The 12,073-nt window shown below is 38.7% G+C and overlaps 1 pseudogene; it reads left to right on the plus strand.

Moving 5' to 3' along the window:
* Positions 1-271: 271 nt before the first annotated feature.
* On the plus strand, positions 272-10,937 carry LOC135713229 (transmembrane protein 245-like; annotated as a pseudogene).
* Positions 10,938-12,073: the final 1,136 nt, after the last annotated feature.

The raw sequence follows: 12,073 nt of genomic DNA on the forward strand, positions 1-12,073 counted from the left end.
AACTCTACCTGCCGTGAATGGTAAAATCTAGCATCGAAAACTACTGTTCGTAATGCAGCGAGTACCTGAAGAAAACTGCGATGAACTAGCCTACGGCTAAAAATCACAAAAATAAAGAAAAAGAAAAAAAAAACTGAAGAAAACTGCACACATTGTGGCAATCAAACGACTGAAACTCTTCTCCATATTTTTTTTTACTTGTGCTTGTGCTTGTGCTTGTGCTCGTGTCGGCTCGGCTTGGACGGTTCTACAGCAGAGGATAGCAGGCATTATGAATGGATGGAGACGACTCTCTTTTGAAGACTTGGTGAGACCTGTCCTAACAGTAATAGACAGAAGAAGACGTGTAGGTAGAAGTGCATAGAGTCTTTATTAAATACATTTGCTTTGTTTGTGAATGTAACACGCGTTTTCAATCGGACGCTTACCCATCGTCCAGAGTTGATCGAAATGTTGCCAATCGACATGCAATGCATGGATAACATTATCGACAATGCTTACAAATACGGAAGCAGTATGTGGATGATATTTTCAACGATACGGATCCCACGCAGCCCAAAAAGCTCAAATACCAGATCCTGAGCGTTTGGGATAGACTGATCCAAAGCTGGATGGATCGAAACAATGGTAACGGCTTGGTTGGACCCCGTGTCACCAGTCAATCAATCCGCACGACGATCGAAGAGATTTTCATCAAGCCAATTACCAAGGCAGGCTTCATTGGATTTGTAAAAAAGTAATATCGGAATGTTGCTGGAGGTAGCCGATTCGTTGTGGATTCTGCTACGAACCAATCTGACTCTGTTGACTTCTGCAATTGGAACGCTTTTCTCGGTAATTCTCAGTGGAGGTCATCCCGTACTAAAGTTCATTTTTCATAATATCATCTTCTTCACTTTCTCTGCTACAAAGCAGTCAAGATCGCTACGCACCCACTGCGATCGCAATCAACAACTCTTGGGGCCCTCGAATCATCCAGGAACTGGAGGATTCTATTTCCAGTGTGGTCGTGGCAACCCTCGTTGGAGCACATATTGTTTGCCTGCCGGCCGTGTTAGCATCGATCTTAGCCACAGCGCCCTTCCTGGAAACCTACTGGTGCAGCGTACCGGCATTCTTGGACCTGTGGCTGTCGCAAGATCGCTTTTGCTGTGGGCCATTCTGGTGCTGGTTCACTTTATCGTTCCGTCCAACTTTAATCCGGTCATACATTCGGAAATCAAGGGTGGTGGCCACCCGTACCTGACCGGCCTATCGATTGCCGGTGAAATGTACCTGTTTGGGCTGGAGGGCACCCTGCTGGGTCCCCTACTACTCTGCCTGCTGGTTGTGCTGTTTGAAGTTACCATGAGTGCTATCCGGGATTCACCCATTACTCCTCAGACGAGAAAATCCAGTTTATACACAAACAGCGAGCTTTACTAACCTGCAACAACGTATGTTTTGTACTTTTGACCTTAGGATGAAAATAGATAGTTTGCAGATTAGTTTATAGTGCTCTCTAGTTTCGGCATTGCTTGGCTACGATTGATAATTACAAAGCTAGTAACATTGAATTGCTTTGGTCGTAATTACCAGCAACTTCAGCTAATTGAACAAATATTTTATTTCAGTAGCCATTATTCATCATGAGGAATTTAACAAAACAAAAGATTAGACAAATCATTTTTAATATTATTTTAACTTTCCTAACGTTACGCTATGAAGGATTTATTTTCATTTCACAGAATGTTTTTATTCTTCAATTAAACCTACCCTGAACTGAGTAACGATAGAATTGATGAAGGTTCATTGAAATTTCATCTATATCTAGAAAAAACAAATTGTAAATACTGCTATCACATGAACTGACAAATTAAACAAAAATAGGCGATTTTTAAGTGTTTTTAAACGTGCAGCAGTGAAAAGGGAGCAGCTACGTAATAGTCTGAATGGCAAAAGTTATCAGCAGTTAGTTGGTGAGGTTTAGAATTCTAACAAATAGTTCATTGGTATCAATACATACAAAATTAGAATAAAAAAAAAAAAAAAAAACAAAAAAAAAACAGACAAATTTTCAATTTTCCAGTTCTAAATTGTCCAATTTAAATTTTCTCAACATTCATGTGTCCAATTTTCAAAAAATTTATTTTCGAAAAATCACTTTTCAAAAAATCAATTTTCAAAAAATCAATTTTCGAATAATCAAATTTCAAAAAATCAATTTTCAAAAAATCAATTTTCAACTGTCCAGTTTTCAATAGTCCACTCTCAACTGTCCAGTTTTTAGCTGTCTATTTTTCAATTGTATCCTTCTAACCAATTACTAAGCGTCCGATTTTAAACAGGCCAATTTCCAATTGTCCAGTTTCCAATTGTCTAATTTTCATTTGTCAATTACCTATTACATATTGTCTAATTTTAAACAGACCAATTTTCAATCGGTCAGTTTTCAACTGTCCAATTTTCATGTGTCCAATTTTCATGTGTCCAATTTTCATGTGTCCAATTTTCATGTGTCCAATTTTCAAAAAAATAATTTTTAATTGTTCAGTTTCCAATAGTCCTCTTTTCACTTGCCTAGGTTTCAGCTGTCCATTTTTCAAATGTACCTCTCTCACCAATGACCTAATAATTTGTTAAACTATTTGCAACCAGTAAATTATTTATTACTAACTTTCAACTGTCCAGCTTTCAATTGTTCAGTTTTCAATTGTCCAATTTTCATTTGTCCAATTTTCATGTGTTCAATTTTCATGTGTTCAATTTTCAATAATTCGATTTACAACTGTCCAGTTTTCAATAGTCCATATATAAATTGTCCACCTTTAAATTATCTACCTTTCATTTATCCAATTTTCAATCTACTAGTTTTCACTTGTCCACTAGTTTGAACAGACAAATAATCAACTGACCAGTTTTAAATTGTATTATATTCAACTGTACAATTTTCATGTGTCCAGTTTTCATGAGTCTACTTTTCATGCGTCCAAATTTCAACAGATAAACATTTAGCTGTCCAGTTTTCAATAATCCACTATCCAAATGTTCGGTTTTCAGTAGTCCACCTTAAAACTGTCTCACTTTCATCTATCCAATTTTCAATTGTCTAGTTAACAATTGTTCTGTTTTTAACTGTCAGTTGATAGACCAAATTTCATCTGTCTTATTTTCAGTGGACAGTTTGAAACTGGACATTAAATAGTAAACTTTTAAATTTTCTATCTTTCAACTGTCCTGAAAGAAGAAATGATCTTATTTCGACACTACCAATAAATCTTCTATTGACCATGTTTCAATTTTTTTTTTTTTTTTTTTTTTTGTAGTGATCCAGTGGCAGCAACTTGCTTAAACTCTACACTGGACCCCTTTTATTGATAAATTTTGCTTCTATGAGCCTCTATTTTAAATCAACACACAGACGTTCCTAGGCTATGGTGCCCGTTTGGTCACTGTTGTTTTTGTGCTGATCCAAATAGTTTTGATAATATAATTGCGCATTCTTTTTTTTTTAAGTTGATTTTGTCCCAGTCTTGTCTTCTGTCGTCACTTATTTTGTCATTTTGTCTTGTGTTTTAACCCCCACTTGTCTTGTTTATTGTGTCAACTTGTGTCTATTGTCCTTCCCCATCTGTTACTCTGTCATGACTAATTTCATTGATATTTAAAAAATAGTAATATCAATTACAGGATAATATGGTTATTTCTCGATTACTTTTTCAAAGGGAAGCACCAGCTCCTGCAAACAATGCATCCGATCGTCGATCCAGCGCAAATGGCAGCTCGCACACGCTTATCAACACCATCAGCAGGTAGATGAAAATTTCCCCTATCTGATGATAGTGCCAGCCCGCGTGGGCGAGCCAGCTAAGCCAAATCAACGACCAAACGCACCGCCTACAAAAGCCGATACGCTCCCTTGAAAAAGTTATCGAGATTTCTACTAATTAATGAATTATTGACAATTACCTCTCATGATCCTTGGCTCTGATTTTAACTTACCACTTTTTGATTATTTATCAAATACCTCTCCCAGAGTATATAACTCTCCGATGCCTTGTTGGTTTCTGGTCTCATTTGGATTGGTCCTGAATTTGTTTGACATCCTGTTCGAAGTAATTCTTTGAGTTCCAGCTTGTACGTGTCTCACGTCATATGATTCGCCATTCATAAAGATAATGGGTTAAAAGGGAGTAAAACATACATAAAGGTAGATTAGTATTAGTTGTACTTGATCCAAACAATAGAAAGAAGCATAGATGACTTAGTAGAAAAATAAAACTAATATATAACTAAAAGTGCAATGGATAAGTGTTAGTTCCGGGATCATTTTAGTGTTAGTAGTTATGTTAGTTTTGATCCGTATTCAGCCCTGCCGGCCCCTCCAGCACTATTTGCAGCAATTGTGATAAGATTATGCGATACTGCTACTACTACTATGTTAGATGTATGACTTGTCAATTTTCGCAACGCAATGTCTTTCAATAAATCACTCAATCAATTTGATGTTTGAAAATTTGCTCAAAAGGGCTTTGTTGACACATCATACCTTACCGAAAACTAAAGCACAACCATCCTAATTCTTATTTCAAACCTATCAACATATTTAACACATCTTTCCTAAAACTTCACTTGTTCGTAAGCGCCTGGTTGAAGATATGACTTTCGCTATTGACATTGTCTGTAATTAACAAATACACTAAATAGGAAGATTTATTATACAACTTCATAGGCTAGTCGCCTCCCTAAGCGGACCCCCCGCGTCCTATCTCTTATGTTAATTAACTTTCTGAATTCTATAGTTGAAGTTTATTTAATAAATAACTGAAATCTCTAATCTACCTATACAATCATAACCCATGCTTTTAAACTACAATTTAACGTGTTTCAAGTACTTCTGGCTTTTACATATATTAATTATATCTTTGTTCGTCCCAGGTGACACCTTCAAGTGACTAAAATGCTTCACTTTGAAGTAAGTTTCCAAGCTAATTTTAAATTGTATATTGTATAGGGTAAATGTTCCAACTACGCTCTCACGCCTCCACTATGTCGCACCACAAAAATACACATGGGTATGTCACAATAGAAGCACACCACAGTGGAAATCCCGAGCCATAGTTCAAACACTTATCCCAAATCAAAATGAAGCACATATAAGATTAGTTACAATACCATGTACAAAAATGGTGTTTAACATTGTTTCCTGAGTAATAATTCAATGAAAACAACAATGAAAGCTTGTCACGCGAATAGAAGGAGCACTGTTGGGCACTTTCTGAAATATATCAATAGTATAATTCCCTTGCAAACCCAAATGAATCTATCTGCGTAAAAATAAATAAAATAAGAGTGATTTGCGGCAAAACCCGCCAGTATCACACCCAACGTCAGTGCCTATACGTAAGCGTACTACGACGCGGCTCTCAATTAAAGGAGTAACAAGTGTGATACTATCACTGCTAGACTAGATCTTTGGTTCTCTCATGCAGTGGTTTATCAGAGAGGGGAAGCTCAGTAATCTCCATTGCCTGCCCATGACGCCATTCTATCGCGGCATGAGCCAGCAACGCCGACCATAAACCCACCGTCTCCAACACTCCACTAGCATGAAATTAAGCCCGCCCACCAACAGCAAGGTGCAAAAACTAGCCAAGGGGAGGGATTGACCATGTTTCAATTTTCTAGCCCAATTTTGAACTGTTCAAATATCAACAGACCAATTTAAAACTGTCCAATTTTAAACTGGCTGGTTTTAAATTTTTAAATTCTGAATTGTCATATTTTCAATGTCCAATTTTCAATTGTCCAACTTTCAATTGTCCAGTTTTTAACAGCTTAAACCAAAACAATACCAATTGTACCATCGATGTTGCTTCCATCATCAGATTCCAAGTCCTTTTCAATGTCACTCATATGCCGCTGATCGGAGGAGAGTTCCATGTGCTAGGCGACATTTTAACTGAAAGCCAAACACATGCATCAAAGAGCTTATCTTTGATCTTCAATAACCAATCCGTTGACCTTTAGACCCTTTATCCAATGTCACATAGAACATCCCATGGGAGACTCATCCATCCACAACTTACCCATCGCAGTTCGTTGTGTTCTACCCATCCGTATCACTGTCCCCCCAGCAACGGCAACAAATTTCATCCCCGTAACTTATCCAGTCCCATTTCGGTCTTTGTGTTTCCCAGCAGCAGCAGCAGCCCTGGCTGTTTAAAATTCAGATCATAGATAAATGGAGCTCAATGAAAAACGCATAAAACCAGAGTCGTGCAGCAAAACTAGTGCTCGCTCAGCCAGGAAGCTGGAGGAGGTGAAGCTGACTGATTCTGAAAGACCGAGAAAGCAAGGACTGGAAAATTGAAGACGGGAGAAATATACCTAACTCCGAAAAAGCTAACCCAGTAGAGTCGGTAGTCTCGCCAGTATCAGTCACTCATAGCAGCAAAAGCTCATAAAATGAAAAACGAGCAACCATACATGGTTGGTGCTCACAGAGTGCTGTGAAAGTGTTTTGTCTGCCAGTTGGAGCATTATGGCATCTCTTAATTTAAGTAGACATACCGACATTAAATGTTAATGGGTAGTTTGCCCCTGCCACAAGCTCAGAGTGCCCAACCTAGGAACAACCTTGGTACGCTTGGGTTCTGTCGTCGGAATATCTCCGTTTCTGGTTCTGGCTCGTTACACCGATGGCAATCCTACGACTGCTCTTTAGAAATGGACTGTAAAATCTGTATGATACTGTTTGCAGCTTGCACTTCGTATACACAAAAGCAGCCCTTCTGTAGGAAACATTATCTCTAATAAAAAGAATAATTTTTTCAGTGTATCACGTCTGAAAGGAGTATTTTTGCAATACTAAGAGTCGGTGCCATCGCACGCTCGGTAAAACAGAACAAATTATGGGTATTGGGCATGGGTACAGCACCCGTTTACGATTATGTGTATATGAACACATTCAACGGGGACAGACGAGCTGCCTCCGCCTATTTTAGTGTTATCACTTACTTTATGCCGGTTTGGGAAATGATGTGAATCACCACGGAGAACTGGCAACGGACATACTAACTAGGACGAGGGGTTACAATTGAAGTCTGCCTGTCCGCTGTTTGCAATGTATGTATTTCTGGTTTTACGCGATTTTTTTTTCCAGTCCAGTTGTTGACAGAAGCCTGGATTTTCCATTCGCGGCCGGTAGCTTAGATGATTCTACAGCTGTTCTTAATAACGCTTTGAAAACGTGTACCAATCAACTAGTTGAGCAAAAGTTTGTTTCTTTAAAAACTCGAACAGCTGGTACAATTTGGATCTTTTGCGTCTTAAAAGGGACAAATGGTAAAAAAAGTTTTGTAGATCAAATAATGACACTCATTGGAATAGGTACACAATCGCGCGTAATAAGTATTCACAATCGATAGAGAAAACTCGTTGTGAATATGTTCAAAGAAAGATTGATCAGCATCAAAACAACAGCAAAGAGTTATGGAAAATTTTGAAATCTTTATTAAAACCTAGTAATTGCAAACCGGGGTCCATAACTTTTAATGGCACATTAGAACAGTCAGAACAAGTAATTGCAGCTAAGTTTAATGATTATTTCGTAGATAGCGTTTCATTGATTAATCAATCTTTTGAATTGGTCGATGAACCTGACGAAATAAAACAGCCAGTTAATAGTAGTTGTAGATTTGAAGTTTTTCACCCAATTACATTAGATGAACTTAGAGTTATTTGTTTTTCATTAGGAAAATCGGCGGGAGTAGATAATGTTAATGCTAGAGTTATTCAAGATTGCTTTCATGTCATTGGCCACATCTTGCTGGACCTTATTAATGAATCATTACAAACTGGACATGTGCCACAAATTTGGAAGGAATCCTTAGTGGTCCCTATTCAAAAAGTTGCTGGAACGATTAAAAACGAAGAGTTTCGTCCCATCAACATGTTGCACACATTAGAGAAAATTTTTAGAACTTGTTGTTAAAGGCCAGCTGTTGGAGTATTTAAATAGTAATAGTTTGTTGATACCAGAACAATCGGGATATCGGGAAGGTCATTCTTGTGAAACCGCGTTGAATTTGGTATTGGCGAAGTGGAAAAATAACTTGGAGTGTAAAGATACGATTCTTGCTGTTTTTTTTTTGATCTTAAACGCGCTTTTGAAACAATTTCTAGGTCCTTATTGTTAAGATCAATCAAGAGCTTTGGAATTAAGAGTACTGCTGACAGAACTCAACGGACTGTTTTTAATGATTCTATTTCCAGTCCCGTGGGGAATAACCTTGGAGTGCCCCAGGGAAGTGTATTAGGGCCCCTGTTATTTATTATGTATATTAATGACTTGTGACGTGTTTTACGATTTTGCGACATTAATCTTTCTGCAGATGATACTGTGTTATTCATTGCAGCTAAGGATTTAGATGACGCCGTTTTATACTTGAATGAAGATTTGCGTTCTCTAAGTAGATGGTTGAAGTATAAGCAGTTAAAATTGAATACAAGTAAAACTAAATTTATGGTAATTTCGCGGAATCGAGTAAATGAGAACGTCTCTTTTGTAATTGATGATGAGACTATTGATCGCGTTCGGGAGATTAAATATCTTGGCGTGATTATTGATGACACACTTAAGTTCAACTCTCACATTGACAATGTCATCAAGAAAATTGCCAAGAAGTATGGAATTCTATGTCGACTGAAAAACGATTTAACTATTGCCAGTAAAATACAGCTATACAAATCAATCATCTCTCCTCATCTAGACTTTTGCCCTTCCATTTTATTTCTTTCCAATGCAACACAAATATCGAGATTACAGCGCTTGCAGAATAAAATAATGCGTTTGATTTTGAGATGTAATAGATTCACTTCATCAACTTTGATGCTAGATGCCTTACAATGGTTTTCAGTGAAGCAAAGAATTGTATATTTGACTATGGTGTTCATTTTTAAAGTAGTTAACGGTTTGCTGCCTCGATATTTGTGTGATCAAATTGAAAGAGGAAGTGACTATCATAGATATAATACTAGAAACGCAGAATAAGAACACCACATTTCTTGACTTGTGCTTCACAGAATTCATTATTTTTTAAAGGAATAAATGTTTTCAATTCGATGCCTAGACACATTAAATGTGCAACAACATTAGCAGAATTCAAGAGACATTGCATTTCACACGTTAAAACTTTCTTTTGAACGGTTATACAGTGATTTTTTTTTTATGAATTGACAAATTATGTATCTTGACGAAGTTATTTTTAACGGATTATTTTGTATGGATAGCTGTTATAACGACTTTTTAATAATTATTGTAGCACTGCAAAAACTATTTCTGTTCGCCACGAGGGTGATGATGGATTTTTAATATTTGATTTAATAGTAGATTAATTAAAAAAAAGTAGTCTACAAAGGTTTGAGCCTCGCGCGCGTATTACGGATATAGAGGACTGAATTTAACATTTGATAAAAAAAATGCAATTTTGAAGCTTATTTGAAAGATACCTTGAGTTAGTAGTAAGTTTTCTGGCAAATGTTGGGGGTTCGTGAGCATTCCTGACATTGCTGAAAATTATGATAGCATCAGATTGCGGGGTTGCTAGTGTAATAGGATGCTTTGTTGATTGTTCATTAACTCTTGATTCCTTGTTATACTTATGAATATTTTAGGTGGACAAAAAGGCGAACTAAGAGGTGGACGCCTGAGCTTTTCCACATTTATATCGCTGTGAAGCAACTGTAAACTCTAGAGGGAATTTATATCTGTAACTGAAACCAGTTCGATTTTGTTTGCCAACCTGGTTAAAATTTCATATTTAATTATCTTAATGATAAATCGTCCAGCTCAAACCTTTGTAGGGGTAAGAGGTGGGACCATCATCATCATCATATTCCTCGAAGAGTCCAAAGTTGGCCGTCTGATATTCCTTATCCCTTCAAGATTTCTAGAGCACAAATCATAGACGCTGTTGCAAGGGCGTAGCCAGGTTTCGAGCTGCCCCCTCTGGCTACGCCTATTCGCTGACATCACTTGTGAAATTGGAACTTGGTTTCCAGAATCATCGGATGGGTCAGATACAGATACTCCTTGAGATCACTTATCGCTGTTTCTTCGCTTCCGGGACGCATCGTAGAAGGTAATATGGAAGACTCTGATCCGTCCACCACAGTCGCGCCGATCGCTTGTTCCAGCCATCGGAATCATCCCTACCCTGTGTGTGGAATTGTGAAAGGGGTCTTCCAGACTTCAATACTAGGCAAGTACTCGCAAAATTCACTCTCCTGATGATATTTCCCTTACCAGTGCGTCTACGCCAACCAATGTGGTCGCTCTGGTTGCACCTGAACGCATTTCAAAAGCTATCGCGCTGGTCCCTATGCCACTGAACTCTGCCGCGTCGGTTCGTGTTGTATGTAGTTGCAGTCATCTTCATTCAGCAGTAGAAAGTGAATCTCCGAGACGCACGTTACGACGCAACACTGAAGCCACTAATCCACCTAGCACAGTCCTCATTAATGCAGTCCAAGTCGTCCTGGCCCTGTGTTTGGAGTGCGAGAAGAGGTCTTCCAGCTTGCTCATCAAGTTCCCTGCCTGAAGATGTTTCGCCCCACAGTTGGACTATTTGTTATGCCACTGCGCACTGTACCTGTCACATTGCACTTCATTATGAACATGCTGATGATGCTTCAAACACTGGATTACCGGGACGCGTCGCGGAAAGCACTTTGGAAGCCCTCGATCTCTCCGACACGGTTCTGCATACCGCTGCCAGTCGTCCCAGACCCGTTGTTGGATGTAGAGAGAGGGTCTTCCAACCTGCTCTAATAGGTAAGGACTAAGTTAATGTTGGATTGCATCTTCCTGATCTCTGTTCTAATTCCAGTGTTATTGTATGCTTCCACCACGGCTCCATCGGCTGAAAACGCATCTGTTGCAGTTAGCGCTGTAAACGTAGCTCATCTCCTGCGCATATAGGGGAAATGCAGGTAATGTCGGCCTAAGTGTCCCTAATTTGGGCTTATACATAAATTCAGCCATCGACTAAATTTTCAATAGCAACCAAAAATATCCATTAGTAACGTCCCAATAACGCGTTCATCTAGATATAATTGATAAATAGAAGATTTTAAGCGATGGGCCCAATCTTAGATCCATAGACCAACATTAGAGACATTTCCCCTACTACCAGAATGTTCGACGACTGCTACGGACCACGGTAGATTCATTCTTTTTGTTCGCTAGCGAAAGCGATTATGATGGCATTGTATTGACGGAGACATGGCTCGATGACCGTTTATACAGTCCTCAACTGTTCGGAAATGCCTTTTCGGTTTATCGCACAGACTGTAATACCTCTAACAGTGCAAAAACCCGTTGTGGAGGTGTCCTAATCGCTGTCATCTCGTTGGAACATTTATTTCGATCCGAAACCTGTTTCGGATCCGATGCTCTAAAACAGCTATGGTTTAGAATCACCACGCCAAGTAGAGTTATTAGTGTCGGCGTGATCTATTTATTTTCTTCCTGACCGCCACAACGATGTCATAAGCATTCAGGACCATGTGAAACCTATCGGTGCTATTGTTTCCAATTTGGAATTCAATTAGCTCAGAGCTCGGAGATTATAACCAGCCTTTGCTCCAGTGGAGTAAGTCGTACGATGGGTCTTTCCAGGTTGAGCCTCAATCGGTTCTATCGGCTGCTAGTTCAATGCTTATCGACGGTTTTGCTCAACTCGGGGGCAGCTTGACAGCTTCAGTATATTGCCAGTGTACCCCGACACTTTGGTGCTGGTGGTTCTGTCAAACTCACACATTTTATAAGTGTTATCTGAAAAGGGCGAATGCGGAAATGTAAACAGTAAACAGAATTAAAGTTTAAAATTCATCTTATTGTCGCGCGCTCACCAAACCACACACGATACGTTACACTCAAAAAATTCCACACGTCATCATCATGTGTCTCACACTTAATTGTGCACTTATTGTGAAACACATCCATTTCATGTGTGAATCTTATGCTGTGAACCATGCCTAAGCACTATTGGTTCGAATTGTGACACACGTGGAGTCTATGTGCCTCACA

This window comes from Ochlerotatus camptorhynchus, unplaced genomic scaffold (assembly GCF_037179485.1).
Source record: "Ochlerotatus camptorhynchus isolate MF236.1 unplaced genomic scaffold, CSIRO-AGI_Acam_v1.1 ptg000547l, whole genome shotgun sequence".
In the NCBI taxonomy this organism is placed as follows: domain Eukaryota; kingdom Metazoa; phylum Arthropoda; class Insecta; order Diptera; family Culicidae; genus Ochlerotatus; species Ochlerotatus camptorhynchus.